Genomic DNA, 26,657 nt, shown 5'->3' on the forward strand with positions numbered 1-26,657 from the left:
TTTTCTCGAGTAGTCTGCATGTGCACCAGGACTTTTGGAGGGCAGGGGACAACCAGCTGGCTTTCTTGGAGAGCTGCTTGACTGAGGCTTTCCTGAGGGGAGCTAGTGTGTTGGTGCAGTCTGAGATCCAGTGGTGGAGTTTGCGTACTGAGGTGTTGGTGTCCGTACAGGTCTGTGGTGGGGTCTTACTGAGGGAGGTGGTGAACCGAGCTTCTGGGAGGACTGCTGTGGGCATGGTGGTGTATGGTGGGTTTGGTGAAGTAGTGGACGCAGTGGTGGTCGGTCCAGTGTGGCTCGGAGATGTGGCTAACTGAGGTGTTGCTTGCGGAGAAGATGGGGTCGAGCATGTGTCCGGGTGAGTGTGTTGGCGCAGTCTGAGATCCAGTGGTGGAGGTTGCGTACTGAGGTGTTGGTGTCCGTACATGTCTGTGGTGGGGTCTTACTGAGGGAGGTGGTGAACCGAGCTTCTGGGAGGACTGCTGTGGCATGGTGGTGTATGGTGGGTTTGGTGAAGGAGAATTGGACGCAGTGGTGGTCGGTCCAGTGTGGCTCGGAGATGTGGCTAACTGAGATGTTGCTTGCGGAGAAGATGGGGTCCAGCATGTGTCCTGGTAAGTGTGTTGGCGTTGTGAGCAGTTATTTGAGTCTGATGGTGGTGAGGTTCTGCAGTAGGGATGAGGTATTGTGGTCTTCGAGGTTGTCCAGGTGGGAATTGAAGTTGCTGAGGAGGATGTAGTCCACTGAGGCGAGAGCTTAGTGAGCTGTGAAGTCGATTATGGCTAGGCTAAAGGGTGGGCGGGGTCCGGGAGATCTGTAGACAAGGGTGCCATGGAGGATGGTGTTCAAATTGGTCTGGATCTAGAAGTGGGGGTGCTCCATGTCGGGTAAGTGGTCGTCAGACTTGTTTATGAGGAGGACGGTGTCTTTGTGTACGATGGTTATGCCTTCGCCCGGATAGTTGACACGGTCCTTGTGGATGATTTTGTGTTCGTCTGGGTTGCGATGCCCAGGACTGAGCTGGAGTTCATCCAGGTTTCTGTAAGGAAGGTGACATAGGGGAGATGGAGTCAAGCAGGTCCCAGATCTGCATGGCGTGTCTTTTGAGGGAGCAGTTGTTTGGGAGGATGCATCTGAGGTGGTCGGGTCCGGGTCTTGAGGGTAAAAAGGCACAAATAAGGAGAAAAGAGAGAAAGTGACAAGAAAACAGAAATAGAAAAAAGGAAGGTGAAAAAGATAGCGCCGAGGAGCAAAAAAGGCATAAAGCTGGAAAAAAGCGCCGGCAGAGGGGGGTGGGGGGGGGATGAGCAGTGGTAAGGGAAAGGAAAAAAAGACGTGTTAGACCTGGCTTTTCAGCAGGTTTATCCCCAGTCGTTTTACTTTTTGGCCTCTTGTTTATGACCTGTTTTTGTTGGTTTTATGATTCTGGGCACTTTACCATCACTGATCAGGGCTAAAGTGCACATAATTTCCCTGTAAATTGAGTTTATGGATCAGCGTTGTCATGATTGGCTTATTTGATTTGCTACTAAGTCCCCTAGTACAGTGCACTGTGTCACCCCAGGGCCGGTATATCAAATGCTGCTAGTGGGCCTGCAGCACCTATTGTGTCACCCACACAAGCAGCCTTTTAAAGGGTACTCAGACCAGCCACTGTCGTGTCTGTGTGAAGTTTTTACTGGCATGTTGACCTGGCAAGTGCAAGGTGTCTCTTTTTTATAAAACAGATATCACATACCGTCCACACCTAATAGAAGGAAGGTGCCTCACTCCCAACATCACTTTTGCGCAGTCATCAAAAAGGTTATGGTGGAAGGTGGCTATTAACATCTCCTTGTGGGTAAGACATTTTTAGAGATAATAGGAGAATGGTTAAAATGGACCTAGAGTAAATAGGGAGTTGGTATCGCGCTGAATAGCTGCAGCAAAAACGGTAAATGATTATAGCGGTTATGCTGTCCCCACTCTTTTAGAAATGAGAAATAAAGTGAAGAAATGAACACATATACAGCTAATAGACGAAAAATAGATAACTAATGGTTTTTTGTTTAACAGACACTCTAATATATAAACGATAGATAAGAGATTGGAATGACAAGCAAGCATAATGAATTCTTAATCTTGTCCAATAATAATAAGCTTCCAAGTGTTACGTTACTCTTGTAGATGGAAATGTACCTTTTTCTTCCCCTCTCTTAAGAAAATGTTCACTTATCTGGTTCTGCTGGAATATGTATATAGGAATGTTACCACTACCAAAATGAATGCACTCTGTGGTTTCTGCGATTCTGTACTATCATTCACATGCAAACACAAGTCTGGCTAAGAAAATGAATCCTAATTGACGTTTTTTAGAGTTAACGCATGATACTCTTAACTGAATACAAAAATAGGCAATGGACTGTTGTTGTTATTTGTTGGTCACCGTTGGTTAGTCAAAACAAAAGTTGCTGATTTTAACCTGTAAAGCTGTGGCCATACATGTATCTAAAATTCTGTTTCATTCTGTCTAGAAAAAAGTGGCTGCAAATTCTAAAGTCCTGATGAAGATAAAAGATTTGTCGAAACGCGTTGACACAGCCCAAGTCTATCAATATTTGGAGAAATATTTTTAAACGAAAAGATTAATTTTTAATCATTTTTTCTCTCTTTGGTTTTAATAATGTATCATGGAATTGTCATTCATAATTAATGTATCAAATATTCTATTGTATACATCATATACACACAGTGATATTTACTAACCCTTTTTTTTAAAAATCGAGATTAAAAAATATGTTTTTGATATCATAACAGTCTATTGTACTAATTGTTGTTTTATTCCTTGTTTATTTATCATATGTTGTTCACAAAATGTGTTGCGAATTAGCCAGTTTCTTGTAGCTAAAGTCTGCCTGGGTGTATACTTTCTCAAAAAACTATTGTTTCCCTGACCCAGGAGTCGATCCTTAACAGGGGGTCCCTGATACTTACCCAAGACCTGGCAAGTGCACCCACTTGCCAGGCCATAACCTTCCCTTTTATTGCATGTGAGTCACACCTATGGTAGGCCCAAGGTACCCCTGTGGGCAGGGTACAGTGTATGTGAAAGGTAGGACATGTACTGGTGTGTGAGACATGTGGACATGTACTGGTGTGTGAGACATGTCCTGATAGTGAAATACAGTTTATTTTGATTTGCGCTATAGGAAGGCTATCCGTCCCATAGGATAGAATGGGAGTTTATTTATAACATCTTATAAATATAACTTCACGTTAGGGCAAGGTAGGAAGATGGAGTTTACAAGTTCGATACCCAGATTGACCTGATGAATATAATCGCCTCATATATCGTAGGAATTAATACAAAATTGGAAATGCTAGCGGATCTGACTATTAAGGAGCAAGAAATAAACGCAGTAGTAGGCAAAGATTGTGTATGTGGCCCAATAATCGATAAGCTAAGCAATGTTCCAACGATTTTAACAAGCATTCTAAATGAAAGGAAAAAGATCAACGATGGAGGGGAAACAAACAAATCGTATAAGTAAGACTTCAAAACTAAACCTACAAAGTTCTATTACTGGTTACACAAATGTACCAATCATGGCTGAAACATCAATGATCTCTACTAAAGCCGAAAGTCTCAATAATAATAACAGTAATTCCGGGAAGGATCAACCTAAGATGAGCATCGATGGGATAAGAATCATAGACAAAAACGTGGCCCAGGCAAATGCTGAGCAGGCCTTACAAGATGGGCAAGGCAAAACAGAGATATGCCGGCAAACCAAGAGACAGAGAAAAAGAGCAAGGAAATCCAGAAAGAACAATCCTAACACAATACAAGATATAAATACCAGTAGGAAATGGTTCCATATTTTCGAAACCAAAAAACTGAATACAGTTCCTGAAATGCTATGTACACAAATAGAACAAAGGTCTACAGTAGAGGAAGAGCGTCAACAAGGAGATTACACCCTGTTGACCTCATTAAGTCATAATACACAAACGGACAAATCACTTAGGGCCATATGTAGGTGACCAAATACCGGTCGGTAACGGCCGATTTCGGCCGTTACCGACCGGTATTTGGAGTTTCAGATGTAGGGGGCCAAAATATTACCGAATCTGTAAATTTACCGAATCGGTAAATTTACCGATTCTGTAAATTACAGAATCGGTAAATTTACAGATTCGGTAATATGGGATGTAGGTGGCACTGAAAACAGTGCCACAGGCCCTTAATAATTCGTTATTTACCATCAAATTCTATTTGATGGTAGATAACGAATTCCTGTGTACATGCACATCTGTGCATTTACACCTGTGCCATGTGGCACACATACACGCCCTAAGGGCATGTATGTGTGTCTCATGGCACACAAGCCTGAATTCGGGGTGCAACAGGGTGTCAAAGTGACACCCTGCCCCCCTTGTAAAATCGGTAATTTTACCGAATCGGTATTTACCAATTCGGTAATTGCCATTGGTTCCTATGGGCCTCAAGGCCCATAAGAATCAATGGCAATTACCGAATCGGTAAATACCGATTCGGTAATTACCGAATGTTACCGATTCGGTAAGTATTTGGGTAAAAATACTTACATAGCATTTACCGATTTTTAAATACCGAATCGGTAAAATTCGGTATTTACAAATCGGTAAATGCCATTTACCTACATATGGCCCTTAATATGATGCAAACAAATCAAATTAAAAACCTATGTTCATCGGAACGAACTCGCGCGAAGCGACCACCCACTATCAGGAATAATCCTGTGCAAACAATGGGCACCCCAGAGATGGAGCAAAGACACGCCCCACATGAGGTGGAAAAGAAGGAAAACTACACAATCAAAATCAATAAATCAACAGGGGATATCTCAGGAAAGAAACAAAGAGAGGTATCAGAACGGACTCAAGAGAAGCGATCATCGGATTTTAGGAGTAACGCAGTGGAAAGAAAGGGCATTACTGAGATGGAGCTAAGAAACTTCCCAAAAGAAGAGGTGTTGAAGGAAAAATTGATAATTAAAATCAATACACAAATAGGTGACAGACATGGAAGTAATCAAAGAGAGGTATCACAACTTATTCCAGTGAAGCAATCATCTGATGTTAGGAACAACCCAGTGCAAATAAAGGGCATCACTGAGAGGGAGCACACAAAATCTCTGTTAGAAGACGTACCCAAATAAAAATGTATAATCAAAATCAATAAGCGACCAGGCGATAGACGTGGATTCAGTCAAAGAGAGGTACTTCAATGCTCGGCACCTATAGTTAAACCATTGGGAAACAATCAAGAAAATATTTGGAACAAACAGATAATATTGACCCCCCACTATATCTCTCAGGGGCAACAAGATCTCCTCAATAGAGGGAACTTATTAAGACTAATAGCTGAAATTTCTACCTTAAAGCATTTGACCAATTCAGACCTGCTGTCAATTGAATTCATCGATAAAGAAGAAAATAGTAGCATGGAAAAAACACTATTGACCTGGAAAAACGAAGAAATAGTAGTACAATGACGAGACCAACATAGAGACGATATCCCTCACCTCTACTAACTGCACCAAAGAATCCAAAAGAAGAACGACAGAACGTCCCAGTATATTCAGTACTACAAAATGCTAGAGGAAAAATAAACCCCGCTAAAGATGTTACGGGGAGTTCCACCACACAGCAAGATGGTAACGAATGGAATTGGATGGCTACAGCCTTAAATGTTCGGAAAACAGAATGACTTGCCACAAAGGGCAAAAGCACCAATAATAGTATCGTAAAATTTCTATCTTAGAATATCGCTGGTGCAAAAAAGGAACTAGAGGAAGATAATGCCCCAGCATATTGGGAGTATTATGACATAATCGCCCTCCAAGAAACATGGATGATGGACAGGGTTGGATTAAGAATGAAAATTGGCCCGGGCAGTCAAAAAAAAAAAAGGCCTACATTTGCATAAACACTCCTCATATCACTACATTGGTGTAATCTTATAAAAAAACTTTAGGGAGGGGGTAAAAAATGCACGCGTTAGTTTACACAGGTGAAACAAGTGAGGCCACTTCTACTCAGGCCCCCTGCCCCCGCTCAGTATGTGCACACATTAATGGGCCGGCCCGCGAGACAATGGGAGTGATACCTCTGCTAAACGGAGGTAATGAGCGCCCATCTGCTTCTAGAAAGGCCACTCAGACACCCACTGGGCCGCTGGCTGTATTCGAACAATAGAGACAGCGCCCAAATAGCCCTCCAGACTGCTAAAAAAAGAGGCCCACAGCAGCACTCAGACACCGGCCCCTCGGGCATTGCCCGAATGCCCGCGTTACCAATCCGACGCTGATGATGGAGTGTAAGGATGTGGCTAACTATACACTCCACCAAGTAAAGGCAACCAGAACACACAAATATGGAAGGCCGAAGGGTGGCTTAGCAACATATATATCAACTGTTCTAAATATAAAAACAGAACAACTACCGAGGACGACATCAGACCTACAAGTAATTTAAATGGTCCAGGGGCCTAAAAATCAAACAACAGTAATATTAATAAATCTCTACTTTCATCCAAACGCTAGAAAAAAGAGGCACAATCTGAAAAACTGCTGTTGTTAGTCACTTCTATAAGATTTGAAAACCCAGCGTGGGAGATAAGAATAACCGGCGACTGCAATTCATATTTAATCCATACACCAGATGATGATGACCAGCTGATAGCGGACAACGAGCAATGGTCTGTTCCTCCACAATCATCCTCATTAATAAAGAGACATGACTTAAATGGGCAAAAGCTGGTCCTGACTCTAGAACATCTAGGCTTGCGAGTCTTAAATGGTAGAACTAAAGATGACACCCCTCCGCGGTGGACCTATCAGGGTGCCCACGCGCAGTCAATCTTAGATTATACAATCTTAAAGCTTCCTTTACTCGCTCACGTGAAGAAATATAAGACAAAATATTCTACTCGAAGTGATCACTCATATCAGGTATTCGAACTGGAAACAGACCATCAAAAACATCATCTGCCCCCATAGAGATGGGTTAATTGACTACAACAAATCTGAAAAGAATAGGATCGTCAGCAGAAACCCTACCTGAATTGACAGCATTAGCAAAAGAAATATTTGAATCTAAGAAATCATCGGGCAAAAACCCAGTAGAGAGCTGGTCCATCTTCGCGAATGCACTATTGATTCAGGCACCTAAAATTAATTATGCACAGACTAGAATGTTCAAGCCCGATGTAAACATGTCCAGGAAGGCCTACTCGCTAAGAAAAGAGCTGAGAAAGATGGTGAGGAAAAATAATACACAAAAAGTCCCAAATCACACATGGCGGGATATAAAGATTATAAAGAGGCTGTATAAAATCCAAATCTGGAAGGATCAGAAAGCGCAACAGGAGACCCTCTGGACGAAGCTACTTTTTAGTGCCAAACAAGCAAACAACAGGCTCTTTTGGGAATTAGTAAATGGCACAATAAGATCAAAAAAAGTGATCAACAATGCCTCGGTATCAGAGAATGTATGGGCAGTCCATCTAAATAAAATATTTGAAGATCATACATCATTGTTAGACCTGGCACCTTGGCGTGAGTCTCCCTTCCACTTTTTGCTGATGTGCCTCAGGTGTTTTGCTGGTATTCGATGCTCAGGGCACTGCGCCACGGCCAATCCGTGCCGCAGTGCAAGTGCTCCCAATGTGAAAGTGTATATATAATTGATTTCCACGATTGGCTTATTTGGTTTACTGTCAGTCCCCAGTAAAGTGCACGAGGAGTGCCGAGGCTTGTGGATACAAATGCTGCTAGTGGGCCTGCAGCGCTGGTTACGCCACCCACCGAAGCGGCCTCGTAAGATGTGTCTCGGGTCCGCCATTGCAGACCCCGAGTACGGTCTCGTACTGTTACGCTGACTGAGCAAGTGCCCACACTTGCCAGTCCCTGAACCTTCCCTAACCTTCATATGAGTCACCCCTATAGTAGGCCTACGGGCAGGGTGCATTGTAAGCGTAAGGTAGGACAAGCCTAGAGTATGGTATGTCCTAGTAGTGAATTACCGCCCTCTTCGTTCTTCACTATTGAAGGGCTACCTGTTCTCTTAGGCCAAGATGAGCTGCCGGAACTATTACACGCTATAGTCCCGGAAGGCTCAGGGAACACGGTAGCACGTTGAGTTTAATATGCCTGAACTCAGAATAATAAAATACTTCCTTCAGTAAGGTTTATTTTAATATCCTGTGTTTGCAAATGCTACTTTTAGAAAGTTAGCCTTTGCTGGCCTAACTGTTCAGCCCGCCTCTGCCAGGATGTGTATCTGCTGTCTGGGTTTGTGTGAGTGACAGGGCTGGGAGATTCCCGGGGACAGTCGGGGGCTCCAGGTGGTGAATGGGGTGCTTACACCAGGATGGGTCGGCGGAGTAGTCCTTGACTCTGAGTAGGGTTGTGCTCCACCACCACCATGCTGGCTCCCCCTCCTGCGGAGCGTCTGATGTCCCTGCCCTGCACCCTGAAAGAAGACGGCAGCTTCCTGTCAACAGAGTGCTCAAAAACCGGGTTGAACTAGGCTCAGGCCCCCTGGCCTGCAAAGACAAAAGAAACGCAGTATAAATATAGGAGCTCCGCTCCTTACAAATCAGATCCAGAGAAGCTGAAGGACAGAAACCAGTCTGTATCCTGTAAGACTGGCCTGCAGTGGTGCCTTGCTGAGAACGGAGAGGAAAGGACCAGAAAGGACTTTGTAGACTTGTGCCTGAAACGATCTCCAAGGGCTTCATCGAGAGCGTGCCCCCTGAACGGAACCCCAGGACCATTGGGTTCTATTCTGCTTGTGCCAGTCTGCTGTTGGGCCTTAGTTCTTATTCCCTCGCCAGAGTTGTGACTCGGGTGCCTTCGCCCCCTCCCAGGTAGTGACCGCTCGGAGCCTGGTCGCCCCGCCGCAGAGAGCCCCGCTCATCCCTGAGTCGCTCTCCGCTCCAGTGCCGAACCGCCCGCTCTCCTGTCACCTCGCCGCTAACGGAGCGCATTGTGCGTCTCTCATCTTCTCCAGCCGGAATCTGCACGGAGCGCATTCCATAGCCTCGGATGGTCAGTACGTCGCAACGTACCCGACTGTCTCGCTTTGCCCTCCTGCATACCAAGGCTCGTGCCACACCTCAAGAAAGGGCTCCCCGTACAGTGGTACCGGAAGCCTGGTGCTGCACCCGTCTGCCCGAGAACGCGATGCCCCTCACAGATCCACGAGTACGACCCGGCGTGCTAAGAAGTAGTACGTCCCGCAGGCCTGAACGGCGCCTCGCCCCGTTAGCTGCACCGACCCCGGATCGCCGCAACCCTCCACAGTCCTGCTCCCCCGCCGGGGACCGAGCCGGGGGACCGAGCCGGAGAGATCCTCTGGAGAACCGTTGGCCTCGTCCTGGGTCCGCCCTCACCAGTAGCCACGCCTGAAACGCCTCGGACTTCCACAAGCAGGGTACACTTGAACTCCGTCTCGAGTTCATATCGGATACAGGGTCCGCAACCTTCTTATTTCCCTGTCATCGTACCTCGCTGAACAACGAACATTCAAAGACTAACTTGTCTATTGCAATCTGGTGGCCTCAAATCGCTAAACGTTATATGGTCTTGTGATAATCCTGCTTGAATCTATCTTTTATATAAAGTATACGTATTTTTGATACAACCATACGACTGGTGTCCATTTGTGGTGATTCAGTGGGTTTACTGTGTGTGATCATAAATGCTTAACTTACTATCGCCCTGAGGATTAGCCTTGTCTGCTCGCGCCACACTACCTAGAGGGTAAGCAGGGGTTATTCGAAGGAGTAGTTCCCTTGCCCTGACTGGAAGTGAGGGTCCCTGCTTGTCACAAGTGCCTACCTGTGCCAACCAGAGACCTCCGGTTCCAACAATCATCCACAAAATGTGCAATCAATGTTAACAGCCAAACTCCTATCCCAGAACTCTCAGGGAAGAATCGCCCCGGATCACAAGATCTCGGTACCATCACTTACCATGGAAAGTCAATGCCACACAGTAGAAGATATTGCCAGAATAATAAAAAAGGGTCGCAATGATGGGGCCCCAGGCCCAAATGTTATCGCCCAGGCCATATTCAGGGCTGATCCCAACTATTGGGCAAAATCGCTATCAGGTCTCTACAATGAAATCAGTTTAGCAAATACCCTCCCCACAACCTGGAAGGGGTCAATCATTAATCCGATCTTCAAGGGAGGTGACAGGGCAGATCCGGCAAATTATCGGTTAATTGCACTTATGGACGTGGAAGCGAAATATTTTGCCTCACTAATCCTGGAGGACATGGTAGAATTGTCAAATACATATGGGCTGATTCCATGAAACCAAATCGAATTCCGCAAAGGATATGGCACTACAACAAATATTTTAGCTCTTGCCACAATAGCTGATAAGTGCAAACGCCAGCGAAGACCACTACAATTGTGTTTTATAGACTTCAAATCCGCATTTGATCGCGTGAATCGTGGGTTACTATGGACCATATTACAGAATCTGGGTCTCCCGGAAACAATATTACGTCCCATTATACAACTGTACATGTGCACGTGGGTCCGTGTGAAAATGGTGAATGGTACTAAATTATCCAAAAAGATACAAACTGAGATTGGATTAAAACAAGGCTGTGTATTAGCCCCCCATTTATTTAACCTCTTTATGGCAGACCTCTCACCCGACTGGATCAAGCAAATACACATCCACCGCGTTTGGGAACATTGCCCATAACTCATCTCTCGTATGCAGACTATATAGTGTTGTTCAGCCTGACCCGAGTAGGCCTACAAAGAGCACTTAATGTACTCCCGATGTTTGCTAATACCAGCGCACTTAAAATTAACAATACTAAAACAAAAACTATGTCACTCATCAACTGCACACGCTATCAGTATCAATTCAAAATGGGAGAGACGTGCCTTGGAATAGTAAGTACCTATAAGTACTCAGGGGTATACATAGACAAAAGACTAAACTTTCAATTTCAGAAACAATATCTTGAAAAAAAGGGAAATGGAATGATTTATGCTTTTTGTGCTATCGCAAAGAAGCTATATGGTCCTTCATTCACGACACTAATTTCAGAGATGGCCGCGAAGCTACTACCTGCAATAACCAATGCAAGCATAGTGTTAAATGGTAAAAATGGAAAAATCCTAGACTCTCTACAAATAAAGGCCTACAAAAAAGTCTTCAGTCTACCACAGTCAGCAGCTCCGGCACAGGTCCGACTGGAATTCAGCCTTATCAAGCAGGAAATTGGGAGAAAATATGCTGTGATCAAAACTTGGTATAAACTGTGGCAGAATAGATCTAATATATTAAATGACACTCTGTGGCAAGGCCAGGATGATCCAAACTCAAGCTACGGCAAATTCTTGAAAATGGGGTTGAATGACACCGAGACGATGGATCTATGGGCGAATCTTCCGTAGCTTAACAAACAAGGCAGCACAACTACAATCATTATTGGAAGATAAAGGTACCTTAGCAAAAAGATCCCATGGCTGATGGTTCTGCAATCCTATACATCACTCCGACCGGCGGAATATCTCGGCGCAACATACTCGCCCCACTTGAAACGCAAGCTAATGGCAACTAGAGTCGGGGTATTACCAAGCCTGGCTGAACAACCATCATGGAAGTATACCGGCGTCAAATCTTGTAGCTTATGTGGTGTAACATGCCAAGATATTATCCAATATGTGTCTGCCCCAGCCTAAAAACGAAACGCGTTGCTCTACTAAAAAAGGCTTTTAATGACAGAGGAACTCGTACTTGTAGATCTGCAATAATTAGAGGACTTGGCACTACAGACCCTCAGCTGACCTGTAAAATGATGACATTCCTATTATTTTATTTTATGAGAAAAACTATGTGGCACTTCCAAAACAATAATGTTTAGAACTTTATTTGCAATCTTATAAAAATGTTTAAAAGTTTTATATGTCGCTACGTGCAAAAATCACAACTCGACAACAATATGATGTTGCAAAATTATGAACAAACTTTAAATTGGCCTCATGATAAGGATACTGCTTCCGGTTTTTAGGATAAATAATTAACATGTTTTTTCTTGGTTTTTTTTCTATTTTAAAAACTTTTAAATAATTTTACAGGGATACCATATTTGTATTATGACATTGTTATGGTTTTAAATAACTTAAACAATAAAGATTTATTCACAGTTTATTCACAGTTATTGCCATAAAGGCACTTTTGCACACTGTCTTAGACGACCAAATCCGCTGCTCCATTTGTTTGGCACTGGACGTTGTCTAGTGTTTTTACAGTATGCCATCGTTCACAACCCCTCTTTGCACTGGCACTCTCTAAATTGTACTGCTTGGTCCTGCATTAGGTCAGTCTGAGAGCAAGATCATTCTGTGACATTTCTCTTCTTAGTGCTGATTGCAGCAATGGGACGGTGCTCTGCACATTTTGCTAATTGTTCCTTCAATTGTGTCAAAGGTTTGTCCTGCTTTTTTACCTGTTTTGTCTTGATAAAGTACGGCTCAGCTGAATCTTTTCTGTCCTGAACTTAGCGCTGTTTGTTCTTATAATGTGTTTTTTTAAATCTGTATCGTGAATACTCTTGATTGCTTTGCTTGCTTGTAAAGGTTTTAAATATTCGTACAATAAAATTGACTATGGCCATGACATCTCACAATACCCGACTGAAAGCACCTGTACCCTACTATTTTTCAGAAAATACAGGGGCATATTATCAAGGAACAGCGTTACAATTATGGCCACTTTAGCAGCAGGAAACTGCAGCTAAAACAGGGATAATGGGCTTGATAATATGCCCTTGAGAATTCCAATAGAAGCCCGTGTTCTGGTGTTAACATGGGCTTCTATTGGAATTCTCTACGGGATATTATCAAGCCCATTATCGCCATTTTAGCTGCAGTTTCCTGCCACTAAATCGGCGATAATTTTAACGCCGTTCCTTGATAATATGCCCCTCAAATATTATGGCGTGTAACCCCCCCCCCCCCCCCCCTCCCTCCCAGGCTACGCCCCTGATTATACCTCCGCCTGGCTGTATGTTAGGCGCCATGTGGCTAACAGATTCGGATTCTTAGCCTATTATTCTTTGTCATCATTCCAATAAGATTTGGGCGCTGACTTTCACGCCCTTTATCGGCTGAGAATGTTACATCTTGCCCTATGAATGCCAGGCTCACTCATTAAGGTGCCAAAATCAACTCAGAAGCGAGAAGTTTCCCCTCGTTGGCTTCTCTGACTGACAGATCCCAAAAGTTCAGCAGAATCATCAGCATCCGCTATATCCGTTGTGAATTTCTGGGCCTCTCCTCCTAGCCACCCTCCAGGCCGTGAACTGAAAGCAGGAAGGGTCATTCAGGACTTAACTCACCCAGGCCTGTGTGTGTGCTGTGAATAGTGTTTTTTCCTCGGGTGAGCGTAACTGCTCCGATTCAACATGCTGTACACAGGGGCGTAACAAAGCCCCACCGCAGCCCCCCCGCAGTGGGGGTGGGACAGGCTTCCCTACATTTGAAGGGGCCCCCTCGGGCCCACACTGAAGCGAGTGCTGAAGCACAGGCCTGAGCATTGCGCATCAGGTCTGTTTAGCTTCAGCCTTTTGTCCGGGCAGGTTTAATAGCTTTAGTTTCTTGACAGCTAGAGAGGCTGGAGTGCAAAAAGAAACATTCAAGAGAGTGGCAACCAGGAGAGGTCAAAGGGCAGTTCAAAGGACGAAGCAATGCAGAGGGGAGAGAGAGAGATGATAGAACTCTGTGTGAATGGGGGGGGGGCACACAGAGGGACTTGGTGCAGGAGGCCTTGGGACCCTTTAGCCTTGCACCTTGCCAGGGGTGTAACAAACACCCCCCCAGCCCCTGTGGTGGGGGGGCACTCTGCAGTAAATGAAGGGGGCCCCCTCAGCTCTTTGGCTTGCTCCTCTCTCTCAAGCAGCCTACAGCTCTGGCCCAGGACTGAAGAGAAACAAAGTAACAAGTTAAATTGTTTCTCTTCAGTCAGAGAGGCCAGGCCAAAGGATGGGGGTGGAGGCCCCAGAGAGAGCATTTCCCACAGGACAGGGCACTGCTCAGGACCCTGAGAAGGAAGGGGGTGGGGGCCCCAGAGACAGCATTCACCGCAGGGCAGGGCGATGTTCAGGAGTCAGACCCTGAGAAGGATGGGGGTGGGGCCCCAGAGACAGCATTCACCACAGGGCAGGGCACTGCTCAGGACCCTGAGAAGGGTGGGGGCCCCAGAGACAGCATTCACCACAGGGCAGGGCACTGCTCAGGACCCTGAGAAGGAAGGGGGTGGGGGCCCCAGAGACAGCATTCACCACAGGGCAGGGCACTGCTCCGGACCCTGAGAAGGGTGGGGGCCCCAGAGACAGCATTCGCCACAGGGCAGGGCACTGCTCAGGAGTCAGACCCTGAAAAGGAAGGGGGTGGGGGCCCCAGAGACAGCATTCACCACAGGACAGGGCACTGCTCAGGAGTCAGACCCTGAGAAGGGTGGAGGTGGGGGCCCCAGAGACAGCATTCACCACAGGGCATGGCACTGGTCAGGAACCTGACAAGGGTGGGGTTGGGGGCCCCAGAGACTGCATTCACCACAGGGCAGGGCACTGCTCAGGAGTCAGACCCTGAGAAGGAAGGGAGTGGGGGCCCCAGAGACAGCATTCACCACAGGACAGGGCACTGCTCAGGAGTCAAACCCTGAGAAGGGTGGAGGTGGGGGCCCCAGAGACAGCATTCACCACAGGGCAGGGCACTGGTCAGGAACCTGACAAGGATGGGGTTGGGGGCCCCAGAGACAGCATTCACCACAGGGCAGGGCACTGCTCAGGACCCTGAGAAGGGTGGGGGTGGGGGCCCCAGAGACAGCATTCACCACAGGGCAGGGCACTGCTCAGGACCCTGAGAAGGGTGGGGGCCCCGGAGACAGCATTCACCACAGGGCAGATCACTGCTCAGGACCCTGAGAAGGGTGGGGTCCCCAGAGACAGCATTCACCACAGGGCAGGGCACTGCTCAGGACCCTGAGAAGGAAGGGGGTGGGGGCCCCAGAGACAGCATTCACCACAGGGCAGGGCACTGCTTAGGAGTCAGACCCTGAGAAGGGTGGAGGTGGGGGCCCCAGAGACAGCATTCACCACAGGGCAGGGTACTGGTCAGGACCCTGACTAGGATAGGGGTGGGGGTCTTCAGAGGAGAGAGAATTCACCACAGGGCAGGGCACTGCTCAGGAGTCAGACCCTGAGAAGGATGAGGGTGGGGGCCCCAGAGACAGCATTCACCAGAGGGTAGGGCACTGCTCAGGAGTCAGAACATGAGAAGGAAGAGGGTGGGGGCCCAAAGACAGCATTTATCACAGGGAAGGGCACTGCTCAGGAGTCAGACCCTGAGAAGGAAGAGGGTGGGGGCCCCAGAGACAGCATTCATGACAGGGCAGGGCACTGCTCAGGTGTCAGACCCTGAGAAGGAAGGTGGTGGGGGCCCCAGAGACAGCATTCACAGCAGGGCACTGCTCAGGACCCTGAGAAGGAAGGTGGTGGGGGCCTCAGAGACAGCATTCACCACAGGGCAGGGCACTGCTCAGGACCCTGAGAAGGGTGAGGGTGGGAGCGCTAGAGACAGTATTCGCCACAGGGCAGGGCACTGCTTAGGAGTCAGACCCTGAGAAGGAAGGGGGTGGGGGCCCCAGAGACAGCATTCACCACAGGCAGGGCACTGCTCAGGTCCCTGACAAGGATGGGGGTGGGGGCCCCAGAGACAGCATTCACCACAGGGCAGGGCACTGCTCCGGACCCTGAAAGGATGGGGGTGTGGGCCCTCAGAGATAGAATTCTCCACAGGGCACAGCCTCTGAGAAGCTTTGGATGAGGCAGCACAGAGGAGAGTTGACAGGGGCCGGAGAAGGATTGCAACTTCCTCCAGGAACAGGATCCGCTGGAAGGCATTGGAAGGTAAACAAGCATTTGCAATATATGGTTTTGCAATATATGCATTTGCATATATGCAAGTCATATATGGTTTGGATTGGAATAGTTAGTTGTGGAATTGTGTCGTGTAGATTGGATCTGTGTAGTGAAATAAAGTGGCATGGTGTGCAGTGTAATTATGTGGATAGTAATTGTGTGGTATTGAGTGTACTAGAATTATGTGGAGTGGGATTGTGTGTCATGGAGTGAGATTGTGTGTCATGGAGTGGGATTGTGTGTCTTGGAGAGATATTATCTGCAATGGTATTGTGAGTGTAGTGGTGTTTACTTATGTGCTGTGCTGGTAAATATTGTAGCATGGTGTGGAATTTTGTGGTGTAGATTAGATGTATGTGGTGTGTTGTGTAGTTGTGTTGTTGGTTTGAATTATGTAGTTTGTTGAATTATGTGGTGTGGAATGGAAATGTGTAGAGTTCAATTTGTGTGACTAGGAAGTGTGCGCTGTTGAATTGTGTTCTTTGGAGTATAATTATGTGGTTTGGAGTGGTATTACGTTGTGTGGAATGTTATTATGTGATTGGAATTATGTGGTATGGTGTGAAGTGGAAATATGTGTTTTTTTAATTTTTAGGATTGCAATTATGTGGTATGGAATGTTGTAGGGTTAAATTATTTATAGTAGAGTTCTGTGGCATGGAATTTTATGATGTTCAAATGTGCTGTGTGTGGTAGACTTAGCATAGCGGCCAAGGTTTCAGATTGCGATGTGTGACATTTTCATAATTTCAGTGTAATTATGAGTGACATTTTCAACATGACAGGGGCGTAACTATCAACCACATTCCAAATAAATTAAAGGAAAATGGGATTTAAAAAATGTGTTTAAGAATTACTTGAGATCATCAGGGTAAGACATAGCAGAGCTGGCTCTAAAAGGAGCCCCCTAAAAAGGCTGGTGCCCTGGGCCAGAGCCCACTTTGCCCATGTCTTAAAACGTCTGAGTGGCTGGCACTGTCCCTTGTGGTGATCTGGCTAGAAGTGCTGGTACGGTCCATTTAACGCTCTGGTGTCCCTTGAGAAATGCTGCACTCTCCTTTTAGGCGCTATGGGGTAGGGTTCAGAAGTGTCGCCACTGTCCATGAAATGCTTTAGGACCTGTATGAACTGCCTATGAAATGTTACGAAGTCTGCACGGATTTATGTATGTACTGTCTGATTTGTGTATGCACTTCACATTGGAATGCTGTGTGTCTTTTTAGAAATGCGGTTCTGTCCTATGAAATTATTAGAGATCTGTTTGGGTGTGCCTATATTATCCCATGAAACGTTTGGGACTTTCTAATTTGTTTGGATCTGTTTGTACTGCCACACGAAATTCTTTGGAATCTGTTGATACTGTCCAAAGAATTGTTCTGGGAACTGGTTGTACTGCCCCATAAAATGCTCAGGGATATGTTTGTACCCCCTTGGAATTCTCAGGGATATGTTTGTACTGACCCATGGGATGCTCAGGGATATGTTTGTACTGTCCAATGGAATGGTCAGGGATATGTTTGTTCTGTCCTGTGGAATGCTTTTAGAACTGTTGGTGCTACTGCCCAGTGGAATGCTCAGGGGTCTGTTTGTACTGCCCCGTGGAATGCTCTTAGATCTGGTGGTGCAACTGCCCCGTGGAATGCTCAGGGATCTGCTTTTACTGCCCCAGGAATGGTGTTAGTTTTGTTGGTGCTACTGCCCTGTGGAATGCTCAGGGATCTGTTTGTACTGCCCCGTGGAATGATCTTAGGTCTGGTGGTGCAAGGTTCTCTTTGTAGGGCCTATGGAATATTCTGGGATACATTTGTATACTGTCCCGTGAAATGCTATGGGATCTGTCTATGCTGTCCCACGAAATGCTGTGGAGTCAGTTGGTTGTATTGATACTGCCCCATAAAGTTCCGTTGAGAAGTGCTGCTTCGTGTCCTAGAAGATGCTCTTAGATCTGTTTGTGTTTTCACTATTCCACCGCACGTGCAGCAGACTCGCAGAGATCGGCATAATTCGTACTGCCCCATCAGCAGTGGCGGATGCCTGCTGAGACTACTGGCTCTTGCTCTTCCCCACTAAATGTAATCAAATTCTTCAGAAAAGTGCTTCTGCAGGTCTGTGGAAAGCATTGCAGGTATGTAGAGACGTGCCCGGGGTGTTCAGTTAAAAGTGTGCTAAGCGTCAAGTGCGCACTGTCCCTTTGAATGTGATGCACCGTAGTAGATGCTAAGTGCTGCTACTATAACATAACATGTGTATTTGTAAAGCACACGTTCACCTGGAGGTATCTTGTGCTGATTAACAGATGTTTCTTATTACCCACCTCAATGGTACTCATTTTATCAACCTCAGATGGATGAAAGGCTGAGAGGACCCACCGGGATTTGAACCTCTGACCATGAGGTCGAACACAGGCCCCTGCAGTGGAAGCGTTAGTGCACTGAGCCACCAGACCCGGCTAATTGCCAATGAAAGTGCTTGAAGGGGTGAAGCAGGCGGTGTCCCTTTAAATGTGAAGTAGCTGTGGATTTGAACTGCTATCACTGTCCCATTGGTGCGGGTACAGGTTTTGGTTGTGAATTGCCGGTAATTTGGCTGCTTTATTCTAGATTTTAGTATTTCTACTGGTGATTGTCTAATCTCACATTGGGGCTCTAACGGAGTCAGTATATATTGATGAACATCATGAGCCCTGTAATAGGCAATGTTTCCTTAATTCACTTACCGCTTTAATTTGTTTATCTACTTTAGTTAACCATTGTCGTACTAAATCCTATTTACATCATTAGTGACATTCTAAAGTCTTTAATGTGGCTTTAAGTTTGGCTGATATAATGTTTGCTGTGCTCTCATTTCTCATGTATGTCTCTGTCATGTATTAGTTATTCTTGGAAGACATTCCGGCAGTTTGGCCATTCACCCTCCAAACCTTAGAGCTTCCTTTATCAAATGCCTTAGAGCATTCTACGAGGACCAATGTGTATATATACCTATCTGTGATAAACGCGGTACTTCTACCACTTGTGAGTTTAACCTGAGGAATTGATGGACTGAGATGTCGAGATGATATACTGTAGGAGGTGGGCCAGGCTGCTGGGGAGCCCCCTCCATGAGCTTTGCAGGGGGGCCCCCTCAAGTTTCGTTACGCCACTGGCTGTGCACAGTGGCTGAGTCTGCCTTACGAATCCTGTGGCGACAATCTTGGAAACTGTTGTGTTCGTTTCTCGATTGCCCCTTATCCTAGGTGTCAAACTCAGTGCTTTTTTCCCTGGTAAACACAGCACACTGCTACCAACTTCTAGGGTCGATCTGAGTTTAAGCCAAATGAGAATAGCCTACGGTAGTTGCCTTCATGGGGTTTAGCAGGAGCCCAACACCCGGAGCCTAGTGCATTTGCATCTTTGCTGGTCCCTGCCCTGGCCAGGCTCCCATATTTGTGGGTATTAACCTACAGCTACAGGGAGCCCACGCTCAAATTCCCCAAATCCTCACCATAGCCTAAATTCAAGACATTGGAAAATCTGTCATCCTTCTGAATTTTCAACTACAGAGATTGCAATTCACCTTTCAGAAAAGTACACAAATCCTGATTCTCTGCATAGTGATATGGTATTTATGATAAAAAAATAATACTATTGCACACCTAAATACCACTCAGATGTGCAAAATGTTTTGGAGGTGTGCTTTGGAGGAAAGGAAGTGAGGGCCTTATTTACCAGAGGGTTGCTTCACGTTTGCACCACGCAATATGTAACATGTTGACGCAAACCTCCAAGTCAGATTTGTGAAGACCCACTAAGCCCCTTTGCGTGCCTCTGAGTGGTTTCATAAATCTGTAGTAAAGCAACACAGAACAAATTGATGCGTTACTCTGCCCTGGGTAGGCGTTTCATGGGCGTTGCATGGCTGTTTCCATGCAAATCCCATGGATTTTGACGCATTCCCAGATTTACAAAAACTTGTAAACCTTGGGATGCTGCAATAACTTACACCTTCTCAGGGGAGGCATAACAAGGAGAAATATCTCAATTTCTCCTTGTAAATGTGTTTCGATTTATATAGCGCACTAATCACCCAGGGGTCTCAAGGCGCTTGCTTAGGGAACCCGTCCTGGTATTCCCCTGTGAGATACCCCGGCAGGGTATCCACAAGGTGAAAGCCAGGCATCCCGCCGCGAGGGGCCGTAGTGGAGATTAAGCAAGCTATTGCCCAGAGTCGCAGAGTGTGACCCCGTGAGTCGAGTAGGCACCGGAGCGAGAATTGTCGAGTCCGTGGAATTTTTGTGCCCGAGACCCGCCGAGACGGGGAATCGAACCCTGGTCCACGGCTGATCTCAGCTTCCGGGTCTGCCGCCTCTAACCACTGAGCCACGCTTCTCCACTTGTCTGTTCCTCTTTCTATGCAGCACACATACAAAGAGAAAAATGCCTTGCATGATTGGTTTTGTGCAGGAAGATGCACTTTCCTGCATAAACAAATTATGCATGCAACACAGGCACCCTTGCACCATGGTGCAAGTGTGCCTGAGTTTGAGCTGGGCTGCCAAAAGGGCACCAGCACATGGTAAAAGACAGATTGGTGCCAAGAGCTCCAAGAAGAACTGCAGAGCCCTCGAGAAAGTCTGGAGAAGGGGACCAACACCGGACAACATGACCACCCTCAAGCTTGCCACCCGGAAGCACCACCAACTGATCCGCGCCACCAAGAAAACTGCATTCAAGGACCGGCTGGACATCAACGCACACAACTGCAAGGAACTCTTCAACATCGTGAAAGAGCTCTCCAGCCCCAACGCCGGAAACAACGACATCACCCCGTCGCAAGACCTCTGCAACTCCCTCGCCTCCTACTTCCACAACAAGATTGCGGACATACACAACAGCTTCAGCACTCAACCGACGCACGCCACGACCGAACCACCGCCCCCCACCACCACCCTCCGCGCCTGAACTCCGATCTGCACCGAAGACACCGTGCGCATGATGAACTCCATCCACTCCGGATCCCCATCCGACCCCTGCCCTCACCACGTCTTCAACAAGGCCGACGCTGTCATCGCACCCCACCTGCGGGACATCATCAACACATCCTTCGACACCGCCACCTTCCCGGAGAGCTGGAAGCACGCCGAACTCAGCGCCCTACTCAAGAAACCTACAGCGGACCCCACCGAACTCAAGAATTACCGCCCCATCTCGCTCCTCCCGTTTCCAGCCAAAGTCATCGAGAAGACCGTCAACAAACAGCTGGCCGCCTTCCTCGAGACTAATGGATCCCTCGACCCCTCACAGTCTGGCTTCCATGCCAACCACAGCACCGAGACCGCCCTCATCGCAGCCACCGACGACATCAGAACCCTGCTCGACAACGGAGAAACAGCGGCCCTCATCCTCCTAGACCTCTCCGCGGCATTCGACACTGTCTGCCACCGCACCCTAGTGCAGCGCCTCAGCAACGTCGGAATCCAGGAGAAGGCACTGGAATGGATCATCTCCTTCCTCGACGGAAGAACACAGAGAGTCCGTCTACCACCGTACAAGTCAGAGGCCACCGAAGTCATCTGCGGCGTCCCTCAAGGATCCTCGCTGAGCCCCACCCTCTACAACGTCTACATGAGCCCCCTCGCGGCCATCGCACGCCAACACAACCTCAACATCATCTCCTACGCCGACGACACCCAGCTGATCCTCTCCCTGACCAACGACCCCGCCGCCGCCAGAGCCGACCTCCATGAAGGGATGAAAGAAGTAGCCGAGTGGATGACGACCAGCCGCCTGAAACTGAACTCAGACAAGACGGAAGGCCTCATCCTGGGCTCCTCGCCCTCCGCCTGGGACGACTCCTGGTGGCCCCCCGCCCTGGGCACCGCACCCAAACCGACAGACCACGCACGCAACCAGGGCTTCATCCTGGACTCCACCCTCTCCATGACCAGACAAGTCAACGCCGTCTCCGCATCCTGCTTTAACATCCTGCGCATGCTACGGAAGATCTTCCGGTGGATCCCCACCGAGACCAGGAAGACGGTCACCCAGGCCCTCGTCACCAGCCGACTGGACTACGGCAACGCCCTCTACGCCGGAACCACCGCCAAGCTCCAGAAGAGACTCCAGCGGATCCAGAATGCCTCAGCCAGACTGATCCTCGACATCCCCCGACGCAGCCACATCTCAGGACATCTGAGAGACCTGCACTGGCTCCCCGTCAACAAGAGAATCACCTTCCGTCTCCTCACCCACGCACACAAAGCCCTACATGACCAAGGCCCGAGCTACCTCAACAACCGCCTCAACTTCTACGCCCCCAAACGCCACCTCCGATCGACCAACCACGCCCTCGCCGCCGTCCCCCGCATCCGAAGAGCGACAACAGGAGGAAGGTCCTTCTCCTACCTGGCCGCCAAGACCTGGAACTCCCTCCCGACCGACCTGCGCCTGACCCAAGACCACCTCTCCTTCAGGAAGAAGCTCAAGACCTGGCTGTTCGAGCAGTAGCAGCGCCCCCCCCCCCCCCCAAGCGCCTTGAGACCCTCCGGGTAAGTAGTGCGCTCTACAAATGTCTTTGATTGATTGATTGATTGATATTGCCTTAAATATGGTTCATTCTTGACACCCACTGAGTGTGAAGACACCAGGACCAACCGGGTCCATGCAGCACCAACTCCCAAGGTACTGGATGCTCTGCACCAAACACCAAAATTGAGAGTCCAGTCCGGATTCCCAGTGCACCACAAGCGAGCAGCCATCAAGGGACGTCAGGATCACTGGGACACCCTTCTTGAGTGGCCCACTATCCTGATTTTGCCCCTGCCAGCTGTTTGCCTCAAACCGCAAAAAGCATCTCTGCGCACCAGCCCAGCTGCCCTACCCACTATGCACTGAGTCACCAGGCCTGGGTACTGAAGAACCAGCTGCACCGCTTTGCTCCGAGAACCCTTAAGACCTAAGTCCCCATTAGGAAGCTCTCTGACTTGTCCCCAAGTCGCCCTGTGCAGCCTATTCCCAGGTCCCCCCTCTTCAATGTAGCATGCACAGCTACAACCTCACCAACACCCTGCTCCTGGTAAAATCCGGGCAGTTCCCAAAGAACTGCTGGTAGTACTTTGGACCTTGGCAAATACAACTCCGAACCTTGAAGGTGAACCCCTGAAACTGACTTTACCTACCTTTATGCATCTCTGATTTTTCTTCCCATAGGATTCCATTGTGCATAAAGGAGCACTGGTTTGAACGTTTTACTTACTTGTGAAAATTTCTAACAAAAACATGACTTGCTTTTGAACTAAGTTCTTGATTTTACAAAATATATAAAAAGAACGTCTTTTTCTAATTTGGTCTTGGATTTACTCTTTGAGTGTGTGTCTCATTTATTGGCTTTGTGAGTACAACAAATGCTTATCACTACCCTCTGATAAGCCTAACTGCTCGCCCACACTACCACAAAAGAGAGCATTTATATTATCTACTTTAGCCTCTTCAAGCCAATTGGGGACCCACTGGACGCTCCACACAGTTTACTTCTTTTTAGGGCACTATATAAAGAGCCAGCTTCCTACATTTGCAGCTCAGTGATGGGTCTATGACTTAGTGTTTGCTGATACCACTTGGTCAATGAGTGACTACAAGACTAAATAAAAAAAATTGCCTTTAGTTAAAATTGCATTTTTCTTGATCGGTCGATTTTTCTAAATTCTGAACATTAACTGTTATAGCCTTAGTTAAATCCCTGAAGTTTAAAACTGTTTAGAATGTAAAAAGTATTATAGTTAGGACTAAAAAACTTGAGTTAGGATTTTTGTAGCTCCAAAAAGGTCCCAATTTTAGTGTGATAATGAGTACCCTAGAGAATGTGGCTAAGTAGCTTGACCTTAATCCTTAACTGCAGCTTAAATACCCACAGTTGAGGACCCTATGTAATGCATACAAGATAAACATTGGCTCACACCCTACCACTACAACGCTTCAGAAGTTGTTGGCAGAGTATGAGCTGGCCCGTCATGCGGATTAGGCCACTGACCCTGAACATCAGGGTGGAGTGAGTGAGGAGGACAATACAGATCTTCCCTCACTTCAAGACGTTGTGGTACCTGTACCCGGCAACTGACCCAATGTGTCATGGGCACCTGCCTCTAGCGATGATGGCGCAGGTTGCTCACGGTACAATGAAGAACTCTCAGATGAGGAGGTTCTTCTTGAAAGATTGACCTGGAGAATAGCCCTGGAGGACAGGATACTCGCCATAAAAAACAGAAAGGGAAGACATGGGTTTAGCACCCATGAATGGTGGCAGTAACATAATACCTAGGGACAGAGAGGAAACCTTTGATCCTAAAATCCCCAAAGGGATTGTCCCAAAGTATACCGAGGGTGATGATATCACCAAATTGGAATATAACTTTCGAGAGAGCCTGTAGGGTGAGGAGGTTTAACCAGAAGTATTGGGTCTCTCTACTTTGGGAACTATTCTATGATAATTGTTTGTTTGTTTTTGTCCTCATCTCACCTATAAGCGTATAGCAGAGTGTTACAGCCATTGTTACATCTCTGGGCTCCCTCCGGCCAACTGCAATTGCTTAGGTCTCCCGACCAACTCCTTTTACCGGAGTAAAGGTGTAATCATAGGAACGGGTGCAAACGCTGTTAATTACCTAAGCAGCCTTAAGTCCTGGCCCATGCTCACAAAGGGTTGCCAAAAATTAATCTGGGTGCTGCTGGAACCAACACGGTCAAGGCGGGCCATTGCCAATGCTGATTAGAGCCACTCTTCCGTTCTTGGGGGGCTGGTATCTTTCCACTTTTCACAAATTTCCCTACGGGCCAGCAAAATGAGACATAGCAATAGTCCTCTGTCTTTCACTGCCAAGCCCTTTGTTGAAATGCAGTCATCGGCAAAACCCGACCAGGGACATATTTACCACTACGTTCAAATCAAACATCTTATGAAGACAATTCCCAATCCCTTCCCAGAACGGGTCCAATGCCGGACAATTAAAAAAAACATGGATGTCTTCTGGTTTAGGGGCCATACATCTGTAGCATTTCGGCACAGGGGTGGACACAAACTTCGCAATTTTTGCTGGGGTGTAGTATATTCTGTTGGTCACAAAGAAGTGATTCTTCTTTAAACGGGCAGATTTTGTGTATTTATAAAGAAGTATTAAGAAAGGTTCTAGGAGATCCCCTATGGTGGACTCAAAGGGAGATTGATTCCATGCGGAGGCCTGTGTTGGGATATTCTGATCGTCTGCTTCCACCAGTTTCCTATACCAGGTTGAGACTTCTTTCTTCAGCGGATTGCGATGATAAACAAAGAAGCTCTGTATCCCAATCACCCCTTATCCCCCGATCTCCGCCTCAAGCCAATATTTCAGTTGCAAGAATCTGGGGAGAGTTACCATGGAATTAGATTGTCTGTTTGCAAGATGGAAGAACCTCCCCTTAAGCATACTTGGTATGGTAAACTTGGTCAAGATGACCATCCTTCCTAAACTGACCTATATTTTTTATGCCATCCTCTTGACATTCCCAAAGCAGGGTATTAAGAAGATACAGAGTAAGATCGGGAGTTTTGTATGGGGGGACAAAGGAGTGAGACTGTCGTGGAAGAAACTAAGGCGGCGGCTGGTTAAGGGCGGGCTTGCCCTTCCAGTTATCAGCTGGTATCTGGTAGCATTTCAATTTAAAGCCACCCGAATGCTTTTGGCTAACCCGGCAGGTTCTGCATGGGGATCATTGCTTGGAGAGTTGGTTAAGAACGAGGGGGTGACAGTACAGAAGGGTTTCTTTATAAATTTGGGTCACCAACGTTTTTTAAGAAAGTTCGTTTGAAGGTCCTAAGGAATGCACTTGAAACCTGGCTTAAAGTAAGGATTAGGTGCGGGATAAGCTATTACTCGGACCATGCCCCTGTTTGGGACTCACCAGGGACCCCCCGTGCCTTAAAGATGGGTTGGCTGTACCTATTAGGAGAGCTGGAGTATCTACTTGGTCAGATCTGGGGGATTTGTGGATTTGTGGAGAAGTGTGGCTCACTGGTTAGAGGAGGCAGACCCTGAAGCAGAGGTCAGACCCGGGACCAGGGTTCAATTCCTGACGCGGCAGGGTCTTGAGCCCAAATATCCACGGACTCGATAATTCTCGTTTCGGTGCCTACTCGAATCATGGGTTCACACTCTGCAGCTCTGGGCATTAGCCTGCTTAATCTCCACTACGGCCCCCCCTGCGGCGGGATGCCTGGCTTTCACCTTGGTGATGCCCATTACGGGTATCTCACAGGGAAAAAGCCAGGACGGGTTCCCAAGGCAAGCGCCTAGATGCCTGCAGGTAATCGAGCGCTATATAAGAACGAATAATAATAATAATAATTTGAATGGTATACACCCTTGGGAGGCATTAAGAGCTAGAATAGGCCCTTGTTTATCCAAGTATGGTAATTCTTAACACTATTTTGTTCACTCTGTACGTTGCAGTAGTAATCATTATCAAAGGTCCTGAGGAAGGCAAGGACAATAGGGTCCATTTTTATTGCTGAAACATGTCGACCTATACTCTATCTGGGCAGATATTTGTTTAAAACTGCTCTTTTTTGCTCTGTTTTTAAACTTGGGGAATTGAGTAAAAATAATAAAATGGAGTGTTGCTCATTCACCCAATATTAATTCACTCTTTCACTTTCACATGCACTGCAAT

Source organism: Lissotriton helveticus, chromosome 9 (genome assembly GCF_964261635.1).
Source record: "Lissotriton helveticus chromosome 9, aLisHel1.1, whole genome shotgun sequence".
Lineage (NCBI taxonomy): Eukaryota > Metazoa > Chordata > Amphibia > Caudata > Salamandridae > Lissotriton > Lissotriton helveticus.